Source organism: Sinocyclocheilus rhinocerous, unplaced genomic scaffold (assembly GCF_001515625.1).
Source record: "Sinocyclocheilus rhinocerous isolate Xijiao unplaced genomic scaffold, SAMN03320098_v1.1 scaffold392, whole genome shotgun sequence".
Classification (NCBI taxonomy): domain Eukaryota; kingdom Metazoa; phylum Chordata; class Actinopteri; order Cypriniformes; family Cyprinidae; genus Sinocyclocheilus; species Sinocyclocheilus rhinocerous.
The window spans coordinates 327,076-349,235 of NW_015638990.1; the positions used below are offsets into that span (position 1 = coordinate 327,076).

At 40.4% G+C, this 22,160-nt stretch overlaps 1 long non-coding RNA gene across 1 annotated transcript; it reads left to right on the top strand.

Annotated features, from left to right (window-relative positions):
• The first annotated feature begins 10,770 nt into the window (after positions 1–10,770).
• Positions 10,771–15,374, top strand: LOC107750878 (uncharacterized). The gene is made up of 3 exons (XR_001641193.1): positions 10,771–10,821; positions 14,378–14,470; positions 14,996–15,374. It is a non-coding gene; the product is annotated as an uncharacterized LOC107750878 (long non-coding RNA).
• The last annotated feature ends 6,786 nt before the right edge of the window (positions 15,375–22,160 follow it).

Sequence of the window (22,160 nt, forward strand, 5' to 3'; positions counted from 1 at the left end):
GAGCATTCCTTTTAAGATTTCCATCGGACTTTTTTTTACGAAAATGTTATCCATTTGTTGGATGACTTCATCTGTGTGTGTGTGTGTGTGTGTGTGTGTGTGTGTATCTAAGATATAAGAACAATTATATATGTAACAATATGTGTGTGTGTGTGTGTGTGTGTGTGTGTGTCATTGTTAAGCCAGCTTATATATTTATATATATATTACATATGTAATATATACTAATATGTAATATATAGTTACATTTTTCTTTACAATAAATTAACAAGAAAACAATCAGCTTAAATATATTGATGTTTTTCCAAATCATTTCAGTCTAGTTTTTTGTTTTTGGCAAATAGTCAAATGATGAGTTTATGTACAATCAGCTGATCGTTTTTGTAAAAAAAAAAATTGTTGACCAGTTACGTTCATCTGCGCTTCACATTAAGCTAAATCGAATCTATTTAAAAGCTGCCAAAAAAAAAAAATTATCAAGTAACATGAATATGAATTATTTTATTCATATTATTTTTTCGGGGCTCTTAAAAATCAGATCACAACTCACGGTAGTTGTCAAAATTGTTGGCATTCTTTTGATGCCAACTGCCATCGAGATAAATGGGAATGCTAACAAATAGTTTTCTCCAGGTATTGCTGATGTCCATGGTCATGTTGTTCAAAAAGAGCAATGTTTTGATAATGCCACTGAGTCACACTTTCACCAGAATAATCATAGGAATGACTGGCTAAGTTGTCTTTGCATATTCAACCTGAAATACACTTTTATCACTTTTAAATTAAACTCACAGTTTAGTTACTCTGTGCTGAAAACTCTTAAAAGGATTCTTTTTCCTTCCTTTCATTTTTTTTAAACCATGGATGGAAGTAATTAACAATGGCCAAGCTGCTAGGAGAGGTGCAGAGCCCCATTACATTAATCAGCATTTTTCAGTATGTCAGGAAGGACGCATATGAAAGAGAGCCATCTGGTGGGGGCTAAAGATGGACGGTGATTTAAGGCATCACATCTACTCGTCATTAAACACCCTCACGGCAAATGTCAAGAGGCATTAGTGTGGGAGCTGGTCATGGTGTATAATGATGAGGCCTTTGTGAAATGTATGGCAAGCAGGCTCCGACAGTACAGTGTGGGCTACCTTAATTTACTCCAGGAAGGGAATGGAAAGGTAGGTGGAGAGATAGTCGTTGTGTAATAATGACTCCTCATCCATCTTCAGGCAGATCTGAAAATGAGATCATTCGCACTCTAAGTGGGAGTCTATCGCCGCTGCTCTGCTAGCGTGCGGGGCGGAGATCATGGGGATAATCGTTGTTTTAGGGTGTACTGAGGAGAACGAGGGGCTTCTGATATATTGATATCGCTCCATCACAACAAAGTAGGAAATGCGTATCACCCTGTGTTTGAGGACTTTGGATGCTTTGACTGCATCCAGATCAGTGATGCTGTAAATTGCATTCTAATCTCTGATCTGTGTGGCTTGGGCATTCGCTTGATTTTCATTCCCGGAATGAACGGCCGAGTGCTACTTTGAATCATAATATAAATGTTATTGTATAAATCGGTGTGCTTTGGGATAATTGGGGAAACTTGATTAATTCCTTTGACATTGATGAGCCAGACTTTTAAATGCTGGTGAGCTCAGTTGCTAATATATGGGTCCACTGAGCCACAAAATAGGAGACAAATGAATGATAATTATCTTTTGGAGCGTTGAAAACAATAAATCCCACAATGCTTTGTTTTTCTATTTGGGCACTGCATGGTGGCTTTGTTTCCTTTTTTTTTGTAATTACAAAGTAGCAAAAGCTATTACTATAAGGCAATAAGGTCAGTCAGGTTTTTTTTTTTTTATTGATTATCAGTTTTAAGTGAAGGGACACTATTTCTTTAAAATTAAAAAATGTTCTTTCCAAGGATAGATAGATAGATAGATAGATAGATAGATAGCATTTACGAACATTAATAGTGTTCATGTCTATTCTCTCTATTTCTAAAAGAGCAGAAGCTGGTGGCACTCAATGATGCTTGTGATGACACAGTGCTGCTGACCTTTAGGACGGGGGAGCAGATGCTTCCTCCCTTTTGTGAAAAAGATCACAAACTCTTTGATGTGAACGCCACTGCCAAGGTGATTAAAAATGAAATTTGACCTGCTTCACACATACCTCTATAAAACAGCAGTATCTATATATCACTCTATCTAGCTAGAGAGCAATTTGCATCTGATCCCAGGCAATGCAATATTTGTCTACCTTTGAGCTGATGAAGACACCCATCAGCAGAACATGAGTTTTGTTTCTGTCATGTGCCACTGTGAGTAATCTCCCAAGGCCTAAACATTACAAAGTCTCATTCAAGAACCTGCCCTAGCCTCAAACACAAAAGATTACCACTGCATTAATGCTTCTTTAAGCCTCAGGCCGGAATTGATTTATGTAGGACGCTGTGTGCCGTCATTTGTATAACAGATCTCCATGACAGCGTCGACTCATTGGAAAATTTTACCGACTGGCTGTGCAGAGGCGTAATGGGAGAGGGAGAGATTGAGTGCTTTGTTGATCAGGGATCGCCCTTGTTTCACACACTTCCTGTTTCATTGATTACAATGATTTGTGTGGTTCAAACTGGACATTAAAATCTTTCATTGTGTCTTTATTCAGTTACTGAATTGTTACCGAAGACAGTCTTACATAAGTACACTCTCTGATGTTTAACGTTACGTAAGCAGCATGTATTCAGTGTGTATTTATTTCTGGGCCTATATAATCAAGTTACAGTATTCATAGTTCCCACATAAGCAGCATATATAACAAAAGCACAGTTGAAATTTTGGAACTGAGTTTATTTTTGTTTTGCGAATAGCATGCTGATATGTTTGTAAATCACTCTAAAACGAATTATCATTACAAACTTTCGCAACATACAGTAAGTTTTTATGAAGCAACATAAAATGATGGTACAAAATACCGTGTTTTTTAAAATGTTTATTGGCTTGATGTAAGTTACTCATGCAGTGACACACACACACAGAGAGCACATTTTTATTCAGCAAATTTGACTGATTCCTTGTAAGATCTTTGAGACGATTTGGGTTCCGTTCCATGTAGATTTAATTATCATTTTGGATGTAAATGTGGTCCGCCTCCTCATGTAAATTAGATTTCGCAACAATTAAGTTCTCAGTGGCCAACTCCAGATAACATTTTATAATTTATGGATGTTATTAAAAGAAATAGTCAATGTAGTAACCCAGAAATCGCTTTAGTTTGTGTTAAAAAGTCACAGTTATGCTGCTGCTTGACTTATGTGCTGCTCATGTTCTCAGTGTGAAACAGACTTTGTAGTGAATGACTTGGAAATAGCCTAAAGGCTATCATTTTAATATCCTCCTGTTTTAATATCTTCCTGTACAGTAGTTATGCAAGGCTTTGTTTATAATACATGTAATATTTAAAGGGATATTCCAGGTTCAATACATGTTAAACTCAATCGAAAGCGTTTGTGGTGTAATATTGATAATGACAGAAAGTAATTTTGACACTCTTGGTTTAAAAAACAAGAAAATTGTGATACAGTAGAGGTAAACAGGCCAGGCAGTGGACATTAAAATACATGACATTATGCCAGTAAATTGGGTGGATACCAGATGCATTACAAAATGATACCTAGTTCACCTCACAAACTTAACATCTCAAATAATGCACTTTTTTAAAGAAATAATGTAATTGCTTTAACAGAAATATGAGTTTCACATTTCTGCCTTAAAAACCTTCGGACTTTAGCCATTTACTATTAAAAATGCTTTACTGTATCTACAGTAATGTCTTTTTTTTTTTTTTTTACATTTATTTTTAAGTTCTTGGCTTGTCACTTAGTGTTAGTCAACTAAAATATAATAATAATAATAATAATAATAATAACTGTTAACTGAAATAAAACCTTAAACAAGTTTTTTTTTTTACTTCAGCTAGTTGCTGAGGAATTATTTGTCATTTTCATTTTCAGTTTAACTTGATGTACTTAACTTAAACTGAAAACTGAAATAAAAACGTTTAATAAAAATGACAAAAGCGCACAACAAAATTATTACAATTTTAACTAAAATTAAAATTAAAAAAGATAAAAATAAAAAAACATTTATAAAATGGATATTAGAATCTCAATTATGCTAAAATAACACTGACTTGTATTGAACCCAGAACATTCTCTCTAAAAATCCAGCAGAACCCCACAAAGAAAGAAGTAAAGGCAGTGTCTTCACTGCAATAGCGAGAGCCCTTACCACTTTGATTCTATCTAAATGAGACGAGATGTCCTTTCATGTTGGGAGTACATCATCTCTGGTGGTCAAAACAACCCAATTAAGCCTTTGATTAAAACTAGTATGGACACTAAAAATAAATTGTTTTTTATGAAAGAAAAACCTTCAGCGTATCTCTGCATTTTTCTCTCATGGAAACCCTAATGAGCAGAGCCTGCCTTGCATACCCATGAGCACTAATTGGCTGAAGAACTGAAAGAAACACCTGTTGGTCATGGAGGTCATGGCCATCAGAGGCCAAACTCACAGCACACTCACTCAAACTGACACAAACTCCACAAGAGGTCTCATGTGCTTCTGCACTTTTGCCCTTTCCAGGGTGGGTTCTGCAGTGAAGGTAATCACAAAATAAAGGTGTTACCTGACTTCATAACTTTATATATAGTATTGTTGTCTGAAGGCCTCATATGCTTTGATCTAATCCGAACATATTTTTTTATAATTCCCTCTTTCTAAAGAACTTGACAAACAATGTGCGAGTGTGCTGGCAGATCAATTTGAATTTCAAGCGCAGAACTGTATTCAGATTCAATCTCAGACATCTTTGAGATCACGTTTCAGAAAACTTTAAAGTCTTGCCAATGAAGCATCCTTATTGGATGTCTTTACTGAGGAGCCAGCACTACTGCGGTCTGTGTTACGCTTTGATGTTTTTGCCGCATGGGGTATGTAGAACAGGGTGGAAATGAAAGCCCTGCTCATCACTGAATTCGCCCCTCAGTCTTTGGTTTTAATCCCTATTGCTTCCAAACAATATAGTATCTGCTGGAGTTAAAAGAGAAAAGGAATTTTCCCAGCATGGAAAGCCACTGCAAAAAAAAGTGCAATTTTGCAGCTTATTATGTTTTTCCCCCCTTTAGTTTTAAATAATTTTAATGTATTAATATATTTTTGTTAATTATAAATCAAGCATGTTTTAGTGGGGCTGCATGCATCTAATATTTAAAAATTTAGAGAGATTATTTATTGAAAAAAAGTATTAACACATTTGAATGATTCTTTTTTTGTTGTTGACAACAAAACCATTCTCATTACAAACTCCGGAAGCTGTTTGGTGCATGTTGTATTTTCAAATGCACGTTCTGAGCGACTCAAACTCACAGCACTTGCAAAGATAAGAGTTTGTATAGAGCAGCATTTACTGCGAACTGGTCCAAATCACTGAAAACACTGTTATCATGAGCTGCACACGTGAAAAGATCGCAGCACTTCAAGTGCATTAGATTACATGTTTATATAATTACAAGGCAGTATTTGCGATTCGATAATCATGCTAAACCATATCGCATTCTTAGGCATTGTTAGAATTGTTTTAAAAAAGTTTTAAAGTTACCTTCCAACTGGCGAGATTCAAATACTCACCAACCTTAATTTTTACTGGTATTTGGTGCATAGTGAAGGTTAATTTTAGGCCCTGTATGCGGTTAATTGTGATTTAATGTTATATAATGTTTAATTGTTTGAGAATTGGCAGAGGTAGTTCATTTCAGATGCTGGGTCATCTGAAGATGTTATGTGGTTATCTGCCAGGTGTTTGCGGCATCTGCACACTTTTAATTGGGTGTCTGAGGGCATCGTTTCTCATTGTGTTGCAGTTCTAATGTTATTGGACTGACATGTTTCCATGATCTGGTCAAGATCCAACAGACTTCTGCAAGAAATCCAGAAAAACAGGCTTTCATAATTTTCCCCTGCTAATGGCTAATTCGGGAAAGAAGAATTTGCATCTTTCTGCTTTGTGTTTCCCTCAGCAGAGAGTGAGTGGGGTGTGCTGGCGAAGAACAGACGGATCCAACCCTAGAGAACCTTTTCCGCTGCGGTGAGTTTAGAACGCTTTGAATTATCGGGTATAATAAAAAAATATGGCAAATTCATTATCACTTCTTAGATTACATTGCAAAAACTGTTGTAAACTGCTTTTTGAAAAAAAAAAAAACTGTTAGATGTAAATCTTATCTAACTTCTTGACCTTTAAAATGTAAATGAAAAAATCTGGAAAAAATTCTAATTGCATACATTTTTCCTGTTACTCACAAAAATAATATTTACCTTATCAGATCCATACTTGAAATTTTTCATGCACTGACACCACCAGATATTGAACATTTTTAACTTTAGAGCTTTAAAGTTGCTTTCAGAATTCAGATTATAGCTATTTGAATATCAGTTGTTGTTGTTTTTCTTTTTCCTGCATCCTGCCAGTCTCTACCTTTCCCAGAATGCCTTGTTATTCCCAAAAGGTCTGAATATGGAAACTTGTGATTTGTTTCTGGTGTGTTTGCCCGCTGAGGGCAAACAAAGGATATCTGAATAAGCGGCAATGCAAGGCTTGCCTCAACCAACCAGTTTAATTGGAACTAAGTAACAAAGCTACCTTTGCCGAAGGTGAATGCTGAATCTTAATTAAATCTCCTGGCTGCAGCTGGGCTTTAATTTATCATAATATAAGGAGATCACATCCACTGGACAAGGCCATTGCCTATGAAATCATAATGTAATGCATAACAGCGTGTGCATTTTACATATGAAATTATTTATATATATTTTTTTCATCACTGAATGTAATTTAAAGAATTCAATACAGCAGGTTTATTGTTAGCACAACGTGTGCAGGGAAGAGAAAGGTGAGAGATTTGCTCCATAGAGGTCAAAACCAAATATGTTTTTGCAAGCTCTAATTTAAGTGCTCAGCTGCATATCTTAAACTCATTACATGGCTCTCTTGAACACCTAATTCTGATTGGCCAATTGCTTCATATAGTTTTGTATAATGGCTGCAAAAAATTGATTTTGTTTTTTTTTATTTTAACAAAAAAATTGTTAAATATATCTGCAATATAAAAATATTACGTGAATATCGAGCCCCCGTGGAATACGAGGAGACTATTTCTCTAAATCTCTTTTTGGTTCATTTGGAGAGTTTGCTGCACTCGTCTGTAGAGGTTTTCATGCAACTCTGTAGTGCGATGATCCCCATTAAGAGAAACAGCCCAGGAGGCACTCAAGGATAAGAGGGTGCTTCAGAATTTGATGCCACTTCTCTTAGGTAAGTGACCACACTGTTGAGACTCGGCATTTAAATGAGACTGAAGTCTTGATAGCACAGCTCAATTTGCCTCAGCCAGACACAACATGTCTGACTGCAGACAGTCAAGTTGTTTGATAAGGTTTACTGTGTGTTTAGTGCAAATGCATGTCAATGCGTTAATGTATCACACTGTCTAAAGACAAGGTCCATCCCCTCTTTTAGGACAGCGATCGTTAGCTGGCATCCTCGGTGCATTATGTACCATCACATCAATTGAGCTGCAAGGTTCAATGATAACTATGTTTTGTACAGATTAATTCGTTTTGATGGCAGACACATCTACATACACTGCATGGCCAAAAAGTATGTGAACACTCCCTATTATGTAATATGTTTGGGTTTGGTTATTTCAGCCATACACAAACATGTTTGGGATAAACTGGAGCGCCTCACTGATGGTGTAAATAGTAGCAAATCTCCGCAGCCAAGTTCCCACATTTAGTGGAAAACCTTCCAGGAAGAATAAAAACTGTTGTAGCAGCAAAAGGAGGGCAGGTTCTCTGTGAACAACCATGATTTTGAATTTATCAAGTGTCCACATAATTTTGGCCATACAGGGCCAGATTTACTAAAGAGGGCAAATTAGTGTTATTGCGCAATTCCATAAAAGCGCATATGGGAGGGGAAAATTCTGTGGGTGATTTACTAACAATGTGTACATTAAAGAACACAGACGCAGTCAGATCATTTCCGTAATTACCAGCGCAATCTACCAAGAGCAGTGCAAATTACTGCCTGCTTTAAGACATGCTTTTATTGGGCATTCAATAATGGCGCAAATACCAGTAATTTGATGAGCACAAATGTTAGTAAATCGCGTTGCGTGATTCATTTTAATACTCCCCTCCCATAAATTTTGCGTCAGTAAGGGAAACTCCTATAAATGCATATTCAACAAGGTCAGGTTCAGCACTAATTCTTCACTGCGCATCTTTAGTAAATCCTGACAGTACTAATGCCAAAAGACGGTTTGCGCTGGCTCAAGCTGTTAGTAAATCTGGCCTGTAATGTGTGTGGAAAATAGTTGTTTTAAATTGAAAAAAAGTTTTTTTTACTGTATTTTTGTTAATGCAGAAAAAGATACTTCTTTCAAAAACATTAAAAAACGTAATTTTATATATGTGTTTTGTCTTATTTTGATTTTTTCAGTCTGCTTTTTGCAAGTTCCAAAGGTATAATCATACTTTAAGTCTACTTCTGGTTTCACAGGCCCCTATAATGTTTGTATTCTCCATAGGCATGACGAACCTGTGGAGCAGCAGACTTTAATGGACTGTGAATACGAGGACAGTCTCACAATGGAAGAGAGATATGGGTTAATCTAAGCTCTGAGCTGGCAGTCACCTGCCATTTACTCTGGCGAGACACTTCCATCCATTTCTCGCCATTTGCAACAAATCAATTTCAGTCGTCAGAGCAGAACCTTCTCCAGCACTGGTCTGTACCCCATTACTCCACTGCGCTTAAGCCACAGAAAGACATAGTACAATCTTCTACTTGAAATGGAGCTATTGTTCAGATGGAATATAGGGTATGGAATGTCTTAAACCATGACAGATGTGTTCAGTCGTTAGTGCGGAGTTGCATAATGTAAATTGCAGTATTTTTAAGGATGGTGGGGTTTAAACTCATATCATACTGGGTTAGTATTTATAGTGGAAGTTTGTTTGGTAAATCATCCACAGGATCTCCTCCTCCTGCTGACCATCTGAATGGGCTTTGAGAAACATCGCCATTCCAGTATCAAGGCTACGTGTCTAAAAATGAATGAGCAACTCATCCTGCCTCCACAAGGTGTGTTATGATATATCAGCGTTTTGGAGTTATCAACTTAGGGCTGGCCCCTACGTCTTGTTTATCGATTCTCCGGCTGCTGAATTAAGTGCTCCATAAATCTAAAAGCCTCTCGCCTGCAGATTCATCTGAGAGGGATCTAGAGAAAAAGCCAGGGTATGTGGTGTTATAACTCACCCTAAAAACCCTTCTTTGATATATTATATATTTATTTTCTAATTATAAAAGTAGAAAACCCAGGAGACAAAATGTATGTCTTTAATGATAGGCGATGGCCAACAGCTTCAAAAAAAAATTGTTCAGCTTTAGGTCAAATGCAGGTGTTGGTGATTGTCTCCTATAGCTTCAGGACCTGTTAGCTTTTGACCGACATCACTGTTCTCAAGTTTGAACTTGTATTGGTCTGGATTGATATTAAATAAGTAATCTGATACAAAGAAAGGTAGTTACTGATAATGAATTTATTATATTATTTATTACAATTATTTATAATAAGATTGATAATATAAACGCATTGCTCATATTTAGCTAAGTCTTATAAGTAAATAATAAAAAATTATTATATTTGTGTGTGTGTGTGTGTGTGTGTGTGTTTAAATTAAATTATTTTTTTCATTTTTTTAAATGAAAAATAAATATTGAGTAAACATTACTAGAATTATCCACCTTTTTTTTCTCTCTTTTCATTTAAAAACTGAGGTGCATAAGCTCAGATGAATGAGGCCTATGACTAGTCATTTCCAAAAAGAAATACAAAGCCTGTGCTAATTGAAAGAAAACAAAAAAGACAGAATCCAATAATTTAATCTTGAATCCAATTTGTGATAATATACAGGTAGCATAATGAGAGATCTACAAGCAATTTATAAAAGGCTGGTCATTTTTGACCGAGAACAACAAATTAAAGGATTTTCAGCACAGCACAAGGCATGAATTAAAAAATAAATAATCTGAGCCAGGTTTAATTATTTATAGGAAGTGACATGATCGTCTGTCCAGGCATCAGTGTTATGATGTTAAAAATGTGTAAACATAAATCAAAATGAAGTCGCTGCAATACCTGGTTATAGACAGTAAGAGGATGAGTGTCTCGCTCAAGGGCTTGACAGTGTGTTAACCCTGCGGGCATCTGAATGGACAATGCCCTACCTGGTTACTAGCCCATGGCGTCCATTCTTTAGCAGCGTGGCACTTCCAACGCTGTTTAAAATGTTATGCCTGATTAAGGGCTAGAATATGTCATTTTATTTCACGGTTAGATGTGATTTCTCGCAAAGTCCATGCTCTGGCAGCTGCCAGATAAAAAGAGCGAGTAATTTGCCAAATAACACATTTGAAATGTGAATTGTATGGAAACCCACATCAATACAGCAGTATATGAGGGTGCGCTCAATGTGAATGAAGCAATGCGAACAGCAAACTTTACCAAATGAAGGCTGCATGCAAAGATAACAGTGGACAGCAGCTCTGTTTATTTTCAGCTGTCCAGTCAGGATGAGGGCAGTTAATCTGTTCCGCCAAAAATCAATAAACTCAGAGTTCAGCTCAAATGAGCCTTCCCCCGAATGTGGCTCTGAAAAACAGCCGCTATGATGCCAGAGTACAGCAAATGTAAGTTGGGAGTTACATTATATACTGTATGTCATTTCAGTTAGGCTTATTTTTTTCTTGGTCGATTTTTCCAGATATCAGTTGGCCATGTACTATAGTGTGTGAGTACAATATTTACATTTAGTCATTTAGCAGACGCTTTTATGCTTCCCATATGCAATTATGAGATACTCATCATAGTACTGAGGACTGGCTAAATGGAAAATGTAAGTTTAATTATCTTGTGGACTTAAAGCATTCTGTAAAAGCTTAAATTCGTAATAATTGTTGATTAATCTTTTTGTAAACTGTCTATTCAGTTCTTTCATGTCAGCATGACATTTGATGTTAAACAAAACTCATTTAAATGTAGGCTTTTTTTCAATTAATATAGTTTACAATTTAAGCATTGCTCTCAGAACAACTGCAAACTAAGTCAAGCGTTTTATGAGAGAGTGTCATGTCATTAACATATATTTTTCAAATGAAGCAAATCAAATCCAGCACATTTAGTTCAATTTCAGAGCAGATATAGACTGTTACAAATCTGTATTTGCCTGGTATAAGTGTTCAGCAAATATTCAGTAGGTGGGATCTTTCTGTACTGACTCACCTACTCACTGCAGAGTAACATTATGTTCCATAAATTATTGCTCTTCAGGGCTTTCAATGTTCGACAATGTTCCTTTTCCCCAGTTTCTGCAGTTTAATTAATCTTCTCACAAAGACGGATTTGAAGTTGAGTCTGTTCCATCCCTGGTTCTTTAAATCGTTAAATTCATAATATCTATTCATACAAAGATTATTCAAATTCAGAAATTGTCAGACATTCACTCTGCATTGTATTGCCAGCCAAGGAACATATGTTTGCAGCAGGCTGGCAGAAAGCAAAAGAAGAGGTTTCAGAAATTGTCTCCTTTACAGATTAAATTATGCAAATGAATGGGCTTTTCATGTTCAATTTGGTAATGAAATATAAAACTTCAAAGGATCTGATTACACTTTTCACAGCAAAACACCTGTGACTGCTGCTAATTCCAAAATAGATGTTCATTCACATCAAAGGCATCTAATTATCCATGCATATCAATGCCTTCAAAAGCTCAATTTATTGTACTTAGTCAATTAAATTGAGTTGTGCATTCATGGCTTTGGCAAAAAGAAAACGTATCAGCTATGATAAAATTCTCAGAGGAGGATTTCGACTCAAAAAGGTCTTTAAACAGTGTGTCTAGAGATGACCGAGTCCTCTTAAATTCATGAGCAAATTTATGATGTGATCCCAAGCATGTAATGCTTTTTAGTGGTTAACAAATGCCGACTAGCACGTGTTCTTCCATTCTGTTTGATTCCCAGCCCTCGCATACTGTTATTTAATTTGTTCTATTATATATTGTATATTCCTGCAAATAAAAGTAATCTTGTATATAATCATGGCTGTAACCTCGACTGTTTCAGACTCATTTAAATTCGTCACGTCATCCTAATGCAGGATCTGTGTTGTGGCATTTTAATAAAAGACATGCTTGTACAGCATGACATTAAAAGCGCTCTGACATTTTGGATATTAATGCTGTGCATGCTGTTTCGCATCACAACATACAACTCAAATGTTTTGCTTTGATTCCATAACAAAATTTAACAGCTGTTCCACAGGGAGTCACTGTATTTACAAACCAGTGGTTTGGTCTCCATTGGTCTTCATTGTTTTTTTTGTACTGTCTGATTAATCAGCCTCATATGTTTCTCAATTTATTCCTCAGTGCTCTGCTGGTTTGCAGTGTATGAAATGAGCATGTATTACAAAAAAACACCTATTTTTATTGCATTCAATTTGGCCTGTTGTTCATATTTGTGCATTTGTTGGCCTCTGGAGCTGGGCTGTATTTTCACCATATTGAAACAATGGAGCTTTCCTAATCTAAAAATGAGTCAATCTCATGGTGAAACTGGTCCAGTTTTCTATTATGATCCATGCGAACCGGTGAACCTTCATAACTGAAATTGAGCAAGACCCATTCTGAGGCCTTCACGCCAAATTCATTAGCTGCCAGAAGGCTGAGTGGATTGACTGAACATAAGCAGAACCTTGCGGGACTATTAGGCCATGGATTGGAATGATCAGTGTGTGATGAGCAATTGGAAGGGGGTTAGGATTGGGCTGCAGGGAGCCACCGGGTTCATTACACCAGTTCATCTTCTGTTGTGCGCTCATGTCAGCTCTTCCCCCAGAAGTCCACTCTCCTGTCCGCCCCGTTCCAGCTCCAGCCTCTCTAATCATTTTGCAGGCCGGAACGGGCCTTTCCACTACCTCGCATCGGACACCGCATTTGACAGCTCTGACTATGTGCGGTTCAGGCCAGGCTCTCCGAGAGTAGCTGACCATCCCGCCGATATCAGTCTGAATCATTGGTAAAATGGCCTGGTTACTGTTTAGGGAATGAGCAGTTTGGAGAGAGATTGGTTCTCAGATGTGGTCTTATGAACAATTTTCAGCTATGATCTTTTGGCCTTTGTGGATTGGGTTCAACTCAGGGCAGCACATAATCAATCAACTGTCAATCTGTGCCCTTTGAGAAGAAACAAGAGTTGCTTAAGTCTGTTGTCAGGGATTACACACACAATGAACACAAATAGTTACAATCTTGTCCTGTTTTCCTGTGTCAGTTTTCTGTGCCCGACTGGAGAAACGGACTATTCTTAAAGCTGAGGAGATAGATAGATAGATAGATAGATAGATAGATAGATAGATAGATAGATAGATAGATAGATAGATAGATTGATTGTTTGTTTGTTGTAGGGTGAGGTTTAGTGTGTAATCGATTTCCATAGAAATAAGACTCTGCTTCTTCATTGGCCTGTTCTTTGTTTTCATGTTATGTGTTCTGGGTCTCTGCACTCCTATGATTTATTCTCTTCTGTCCCCAGAGGAAATGTGAAAAGGGCATTGAATGTCACCAGAGAGTTCCAGATCCCTTGTGATTGACAGATACCCTTGCTCAGACGGCCATCGTATGAAATATAAATGCAATTGTGTACATTATGCTTGAAACACGTGTAGATTTTTTTCACTCTTCATTTATTCTTCATATTTCCTTACTTCATATTCAGTGCTTGGGAGTGACTAACTAAAAGTAGGGCGCTTCTACCTTAACTACTGTATATTTTTAGTAGTGTGACAGTAGCTCAGCTGTTTTCAATATAGTGTAGCTTTTCCAGTAAATTTTCTGGTGTGTTGTGGCGTACTATGGTGATCTTTTTTGTTTAATGCCACGTTGGTCAGAATAACTAAGGCAATTATCAAACTCACTCTCCAAAAACCTTTTCTCTTCCTTTCATGTGTCACACTTGGAAGTGTGGTTTCTTTTAGTGAATCGGTTCATTGTAAATGAACCAGTTCAAAAACAATTTGGTAACACTTTTTTTTTAACAGCAACAAAATGCTGTTAAAAAAACTGTTCATTGTCAGGTCACGATACCTAATACATGAGCAGATGATAATAAATGAAACCATATTTTCAAGTGTTACAAATGATTCACAGATTATTTTCTGTTGCTGAATTTAGATGTTTTTCAGGTGAGCTGGTAAACTCTGAAGCACTTGCTCTGATTTGCAACCCCAATGTGAAAAATGTCCCCTGGCTTGGCTTCTCCATGTTGAAGGCCACAGGTAATTGAAAGAATAATTTATTAATATATTTTGATACAAATCAAAACTAACGACCTACCCTCTCAGGAAATTACAGTAGTGGGATGTGGGTATACATTAAAGGTCTGGGGCGCACTGCTGAGTGGCATTACTCAAATAGCAGCAGGTCTGGTGCAGGCTAGCAAGGGCTGTTAATAAAGGCTTGCTGACATGCTTTCCATCACTCCTAATAGAGATATTGTCATAGGCTGCCATTTCCCAGCCCAGCAGCCCCCTGAGTGAATGGATGAGGCTTGGCCAATGCCACTATCTATCCTCATCCCGGGTCATGAGGCGAACGCTGCGCTGAATATCCACTACAATGCTTCAGCTCCAACCCCTCATGTATCACAGCACAGATCAGACACTAGAAACCGAACTGAGATGATCTGATGCACTATTGCACTTTCCAAGGGAGCTACATTAGCATCTCCGACAGATATGAAGCTGGTATTTTTATTCAGATTTCTGGTCATTAACGGTTTCATTTTCTACTTTCTACCACAGAAATCCATCCCAATATGACTCCACAGCGAGACCTTGGTGCTGTGTCCTGTGAATCCTGCCCGGAATTGCTGTTTTATTGAGGCAATATTCTCTCTAAATAATAATCAGACTTTTATTGGGTCGTTCATGCTCGGAGCTGGGGGAGTTTCTTGCTCCATTGCTTTATTGTGCCCCAGTTGCTCTTTTCAACTCTGTTCTCTAGTCTGAGGAAAATCCGTGTGAGCCTGTATTCATCATTATTTACCATATTATCAGCTGAAGCAACATGACATTTTCCCCGCACCTCTCTCTTTTGTGTTTTGATCATAATAATTTAGGGATTTCAAAAATTCTCTATCAAAAGTTGCTGTTCCCTGAAGACACAATCCCAAATGGCATATAGGGGTGAAATTGGCCATTTCAAAAGTTTTTGGATGTAGACATGCAAAACAATTTGAATTTCTGATAATGAATCAGTGCCGGGTGCATAAATTCTGCTTACTTTCATATTCTAATTATTATAAAATTGAAATTGCAAAATGTAACCCATAGGATTATGTAAAGATATGGTTGGTGTAAGATTTTTATTTGTTTACCCATTTGTTCCAAACGCAGTTTCCAATCCAGTTGCGAAATATAAGCTGGGGGAGTTTCTTGCACCATTGCTTTACTGTGCCCCAGTTGCCCTTTTCAACTCCGTTCTCTAGTCTGAAGAAAATACGAAAGAATAAAACATTTATTTGAGCCCGTGTTTATCATTATTTACCATTTGATCAGCTGAAGCAACATGACACTGTCCCCGCACTCCCCTTCTTTGTGTTTCAACAGCCTAGCAGTAAAATCACTAATAATGAGGTGCACACTAAAAAGTTACGAAGCGGTGAACATACTAACCCAGCATTGTTGTGAAAGTCAATGCTTTGAAATACGCCTTCTATTCTAGGATCCCGCTAAACAATGTGAAAACTCCATCTCCTTTTGGAAGCGGTTTACTGACACTCTCGCATGGCTCGATGTGACATCTGACGGAATAATGAGTTGGCGTATTTCTTGGGAGGTCCAGCTGGGTTCAAGGGCATGCACGATGGTCAGCCACGGCTGAGACCGTGTCTCTGGCAGAGCCTGTTCCGTCTCATTATCTGAAATGACAAGAAGCAGCTGTAAGAAATGCGAGCAGATGACTAGCGATTAATGATGATCTTTCTCTTCATTTTGTGGACTTCTATGGAAAGGTCAAGGTTGCTACTTCCTGTCCTTTGCTTATGAAGGCGTGGGCTATGAATACAGAGTGACAAAATATCCTTGTGGAAGAGGACAGAGAAATTATCCTGCCTTGCTTGAATACATACACATACTTAGAGCAGCTACAAGGAGACAAGTTTTGTGACAAGTTCCACAATTGATTTATACATCTTCATTTCGCAAAGCACCCGTTTTAGGTTATCTAGGAAGCAGTGCCATTTATATTCACTTTCTCTGTCACAAGGTGCTTTATTACTGTTCTTATTTGCATAAATTTATACCATATTTACTCAAACATTTCCAACGTAGCTAACAAATGGTGGCGGGCTTGCAAGGTTGTCGTTCCGCTGCTTTTTGTCCTCTATTGCCATTTAGCAATTCCGCTGCTGTTTGCTGAACTGTCACGGTAAACTTTCTACTGTCCCCTGCTTTTTGTCTTTCTCTCCGATGTCCTCTCTGCTTAGGACATGCATATTCAAATAAAACCAAGACTGATTTGTTAATTAAGATTCAGTCAGAATGAATTTGTGCTGCTGGGACAAGAGAGAGGCCGTGCTTACCAATGTGAGCCTGATTGTCTAACAAGAATTTGGAGCTCCACGTTCATCACATTTACAAAATATATATCATCAAAAGCTATTGTTTCCTGAAGACACAATCCTTAAAGGGTCTAAAGGGGCAAAATTGGCTGCTTCAAAATTTGTTAGATGAAGACATGCAAAAAATAAACACTTTCTGATAATGTATCAGTGCCAGTTGCATAAAATATGCTTATGTTCATATTGTAATAGTGATTGTAAAATTTAAATTGCAAAATGTATTTTAGTAATTCATAAAGATATGATTAATGTATGGGTTTCTTTCTTAATTGTTTGCTTGTTTGGTCATAATTGTATGGAAGCCTTTTATACATGACAGTTTCCTGTCATTTTTTAAGTAATATATGTTTATGCTATAAATAATACTGTATATGTTTTATATATTTAAAAAAATATAATTTTTTTAAATGCAAGATATAATGTTATAATTATCTACTCAATTATTAGTTTTTTTTTTGTGTTTGTTTTAATTCTGCCATTATTTACTCACCCTTAAATTGTTCCAAAACTGTTTGAGTTTCTTTCTTTTTCTTTATTTTTTTTTTCTTTTTCTTGCAGACATAGATATTTTGAAGAATGTGGGTAACCAAACATTTTCTGGTCCCCACATTCTTCAAGATATCTTCTTTTATGTTCAACAGAAGAAGAAAATTCAGGCAGGTTTGGAACAAATAAAAGCTGAATAAATAATGACAACATTTATATTTGGGGTTGAACTAACCCCTTTAAGTTGTTGAATAAAATTTGGGTATTAATATCATTGTGCAGATATTTATCATTCTCTTTCAGTCGGTCACTCTCGACGTCACGTCGGATGACCGACGAATTGGGATCTCGCTTAGAGAGACCAATCTACTTCGAGTGTAAACTAAACGAGCCAATGCACATTGGCATGCGATTATTGCATCCAGCTGCCACTGATCACAGCGTGAGTATAAGTAGGCAGCAGATGCAGCGCATATTCAGGTTTTCGCTGAGGAGCCGAGTCGGTGACCCGGCCGCTCAGCGGTGGTACAGGAGCTGTGGCGACGGGACGTGACGTCTCCGTTCCCTCCTTCAGGGAACGAGGGTTACCATACGTAACCGAGACGTTCCCTTTCAGTCGGTCACTCTCGACGTCACGTCGGATGACCGATGAATTGGGATCTCGCTTAGAGAGACCAATCTACTTCGAGTGTAAACTAAACGAGCCAATGCACATTGGCATGCGATTATTGCATCCAGCTGCCACTGATCACAGCGTGAGTATAAGTAGGCAGCAGATGCAGCGCATATTCAGGTTTTCGCTGAGGAGCCGAGTCGGTGACCCGGCCGCTCAGCGGTGGTACAGGAGCTGTGGCGACGGGACGTGACGTCTCCGTTCCCTCCTTCAGGGAACGAGGGTTACCATACGTAACCGAGACGTTCCCTTTCAGTCGGTCACTCTCGACGTCACGTCGGATGACCGATGAATTGGGATCTCGCTTAGAGAGACCAATCTACTTCGAGTGTAAACTAAACGAGCCAATGCACATTGGCATGCGATTATTGCATCCAGCTGCCACTGATCACAGCGTGAGTATAAGTAGGCAGCAGATGCAGCGCATATTCAGGTTTTCGCTGAGGAGCCGAGTCGGTGACCCGGCCGCTCAGCGGTGGTACAGGAGCTGTGGCGACGGGACGTGACGTCTCCGTTCCCTCCTTCAGGGAACGAGGGTTACCATACGTAACCGAGACGTTCCCTTTCAGTCGGTCACTCTCGACGTCACGTCGGATGACCGATGAATTGGGATCTCGCTTAGAGAGACCAATCTACTTCGAGTGTAAACTAAACGAGCCAATGCACATTGGCATGCGATTATTGCATCCAGCTGCCACTGATCACAGCGTGAGTATAAGTAGGCAGCAGATGCAGCGCATATTCAGGTTTTCGCTGAGGAGCCGAGTCGGTGACCCGGCCGCTCAGCGGTGGTACAGGAGCTGTGGCGACGGGACGTGACGTCTCCGTTCCCTCCTTCAGGGAACGAGGGTTACCATACGTAACCGAGACGTTCCCTTTCAGTCGGTCACTCTCGACGTCACGTCGGATGACCGATGAATTGGGATCTCGCTTAGAGAGACCAATCTACTTCGAGTGTAAACTAAACGAGCCAATGCACATTGGCATGCGATTATTGCATCCAGCTGCCACTGATCACAGCGTGAGTATAAGTAGGCAGCAGATGCAGCGCATATTCAGGTTTTCGCTGAGGAGCCGAGTCGGTGACCCGGCCGCTCAGCGGTGGTACAGGAGCTGTGGCGACGGGACGTGACGTCTCCGTTCCCTCCTTCAGGGAACGAGGGTTACCATACGTAACCGAGACGTTCCCTTTCAGTCGGTCACTCTCGACGTCACGTCGGATGACCGATGAATTGGGATCTCGCTTAGAGAGACCAATCTACTTCGAGTGTAAACTAAACGAGCCAATGCACATTGGCATGCGATTATTGCATCCAGCTGCCACTGATCACAGCGTGAGTATAAGTAGGCAGCAGATGCAGCGCATATTCAGGTTTTCGCTGAGGAGCCGAGTCGGTGACCCGGCCGCTCAGCGGTGGTACAGGAGCTGTGGCGACGGGACGTGACGTCTCCGTTCCCTCCTTCAGGGAACGAGGGTTACCATACGTAACCGAGACGTTCCCTTTCAGTCGGTCACTCTCGACGTCACGTCGGATGACCGATGAATTGGGATCTCGCTTAGAGAGACCAATCTACTTCGAGTGTAAACTAAACGAGCCAATGCACATTGGCATGCGATTATTGCATCCAGCTGCCACTGATCACAGCGTGAGTATAAGTAGGCAGCAGATGCAGCGCATATTCAGGTTTTCGCTGAGGAGCCGAGTCGGTGACCCGGCCGCTCAGCGGTGGTACAGGAGCTGTGGCGACGGGACGTGACGTCTCCGTTCCCTCCTTCAGGGAACGAGGGTTACCATACGTAACCGAGACGTTCCCTTTCAGTCGGTCACTCTCGACGTCACGTCGGATGACCGATGAATTGGGATCTCGCTTAGAGAGACCAATCTACTTCGAGTGTAAACTAAACGAGCCAATGCACATTGGCATGCGATTATTGCATCCAGCTGCCACTGATCACAGCGTGAGTATAAGTAGGCAGCAGATGCAGCGCATATTCAGGTTTTCGCTGAGGAGCCGAGTCGGTGACCCGGCCGCTCAGCGGTGGTACAGGAGCTGTGGCGACGGGACGTGACGTCTCCGTTCCCTCCTTCAGGGAACGAGGGTTACCATACGTAACCGAGACGTTCCCTTTCAGTCGGTCACTCTCGACGTCACGTCGGATGACCGATGAATTGGGATCTCGCTTAGAGAGACCAATCTACTTCGAGTGTAAACTAAACGAGCCAATGCACATTGGCATGCGATTATTGCATCCAGCTGCCACTGATCACAGCGTGAGTATAAGTAGGCAGCAGATGCAGCGCATATTCAGGTTTTCGCTGAGGAGCCGAGTCGGTGACCCGGCCGCTCAGCGGTGGTACAGGAGCTGTGGCGACGGGACGTGACGTCTCCGTTCCCTCCTTCAGGGAACGAGGGTTACCATACGTAACCGAGACGTTCCCTTTCAGTCGGTCACTCTCGACGTCACGTCGGATGACCGATGAATTGGGATCTCGCTTAGAGAGACCAATCTACTTCGAGTGTAAACTAAACGAGCCAATGCACATTGGCATGCGATTATTGCATCCAGCTGCCACTGATCACAGCGTGAGTATAAGTAGGCAGCAGATGCAGCGCATATTCAGGTTTTCGCTGAGGAGCCGAGTCGGTGACCCGGCCGCTCAGCGGTGGTACAGGAGCTGTGGCGACGGGACGTGACGTCTCCGTTCCCTCCTTCAGGGAACGAGGGTTACCATACGTAACCGAGACGTTCCCTTTCAGTCGGTCACTCTCGACGTCACGTCGGATGACCGATGAATTGGGATCTCGCTTAGAGAGACCAATCTACTTCGAGTGTAAACTAAACGAGCCAATGCACATTGGCATGCGATTATTGCATCCAGCTGCCACTGATCACAGCGTGAGTATAAGTAGGCAGCAGATGCAGCGCATATTCAGGTTTTCGCTGAGGAGCCGAGTCGGTGACCCGGCCGCTCAGCGGTGGTACAGGAGCTGTGGCGACGGGACGTGACGTCTCCGTTCCCTCCTTCAGGGAACGAGGGTTACCATACGTAACCGAGACGTTCCCTTTCAGTCGGTCACTCTCGACGTCACGTCGGATGACCGATGAATTGGGATCTCGCTTAGAGAGACCAATCTACTTCGAGTGTAAACTAAACGAGCCAATGCACATTGGCATGCGATTATTGCATCCAGCTGCCACTGATCACAGCGTGAGTATAAGTAGGCAGCAGATGCAGCGCATATTCAGGTTTTCGCTGAGGAGCCGAGTCGGTGACCCGGCCGCTCAGCGGTGGTACAGGAGCTGTGGCGACGGGACGTGACGTCTCCGTTCCCTCCTTCAGGGAACGAGGGTTACCATACGTAACCGAGACGTTCCCTTTCAGTCGGTCACTCTCGACGTCACGTCGGATGACCGATGAATTGGGATCTCGCTTAGAGAGACCAATCTACTTCGAGTGTAAACTAAACGAGCCAATGCACATTGGCATGCGATTATTGCATCCAGCTGCCACTGATCACAGCGTGAGTATAAGTAGGCAGCAGATGCAGCGCATATTCAGGTTTTCGCTGAGGAGCCGAGTCGGTGACCCGGCCGCTCAGCGGTGGTACAGGAGCTGTGGCGACGGGACGTGACGTCTCCGTTCCCTCCTTCAGGGAACGAGGGTTACCATACGTAACCGAGACGTTCCCTTTCAGTCGGTCACTCTCGACGTCACGTCGGATGACCGATGAATTGGGATCTCGCTTAGAGAGACCAATCTACTTCGAGTGTAAACTAAACGAGCCAATGCACATTGGCATGCGATTATTGCATCCAGCTGCCACTGATCACAGCGTGAGTATAAGTAGGCAGCAGATGCAGCGCATATTCAGGTTTTCGCTGAGGAGCCGAGTCGGTGACCCGGCCGCTCAGCGGTGGTACAGGAGCTGTGGCGACGGGACGTGACGTCTCCGTTCCCTCTTTCAGGGAACGAGGGTTACCATACGTAACCGAGACGTTTTTCCACACGCTGAATCTCTTATTTTTGTATTTGTCAACATGTCTTTATATGGCCAACTGGACAGCATCATTACAAAGCACATAAATACAACTCAGTTTATTTTAGAAAGTAGAAAACAATGAACCAAAAGAATGAGAGCTCATTATTTTTTAAATGCAGGTCCGGCGTTGCATCAGACACAC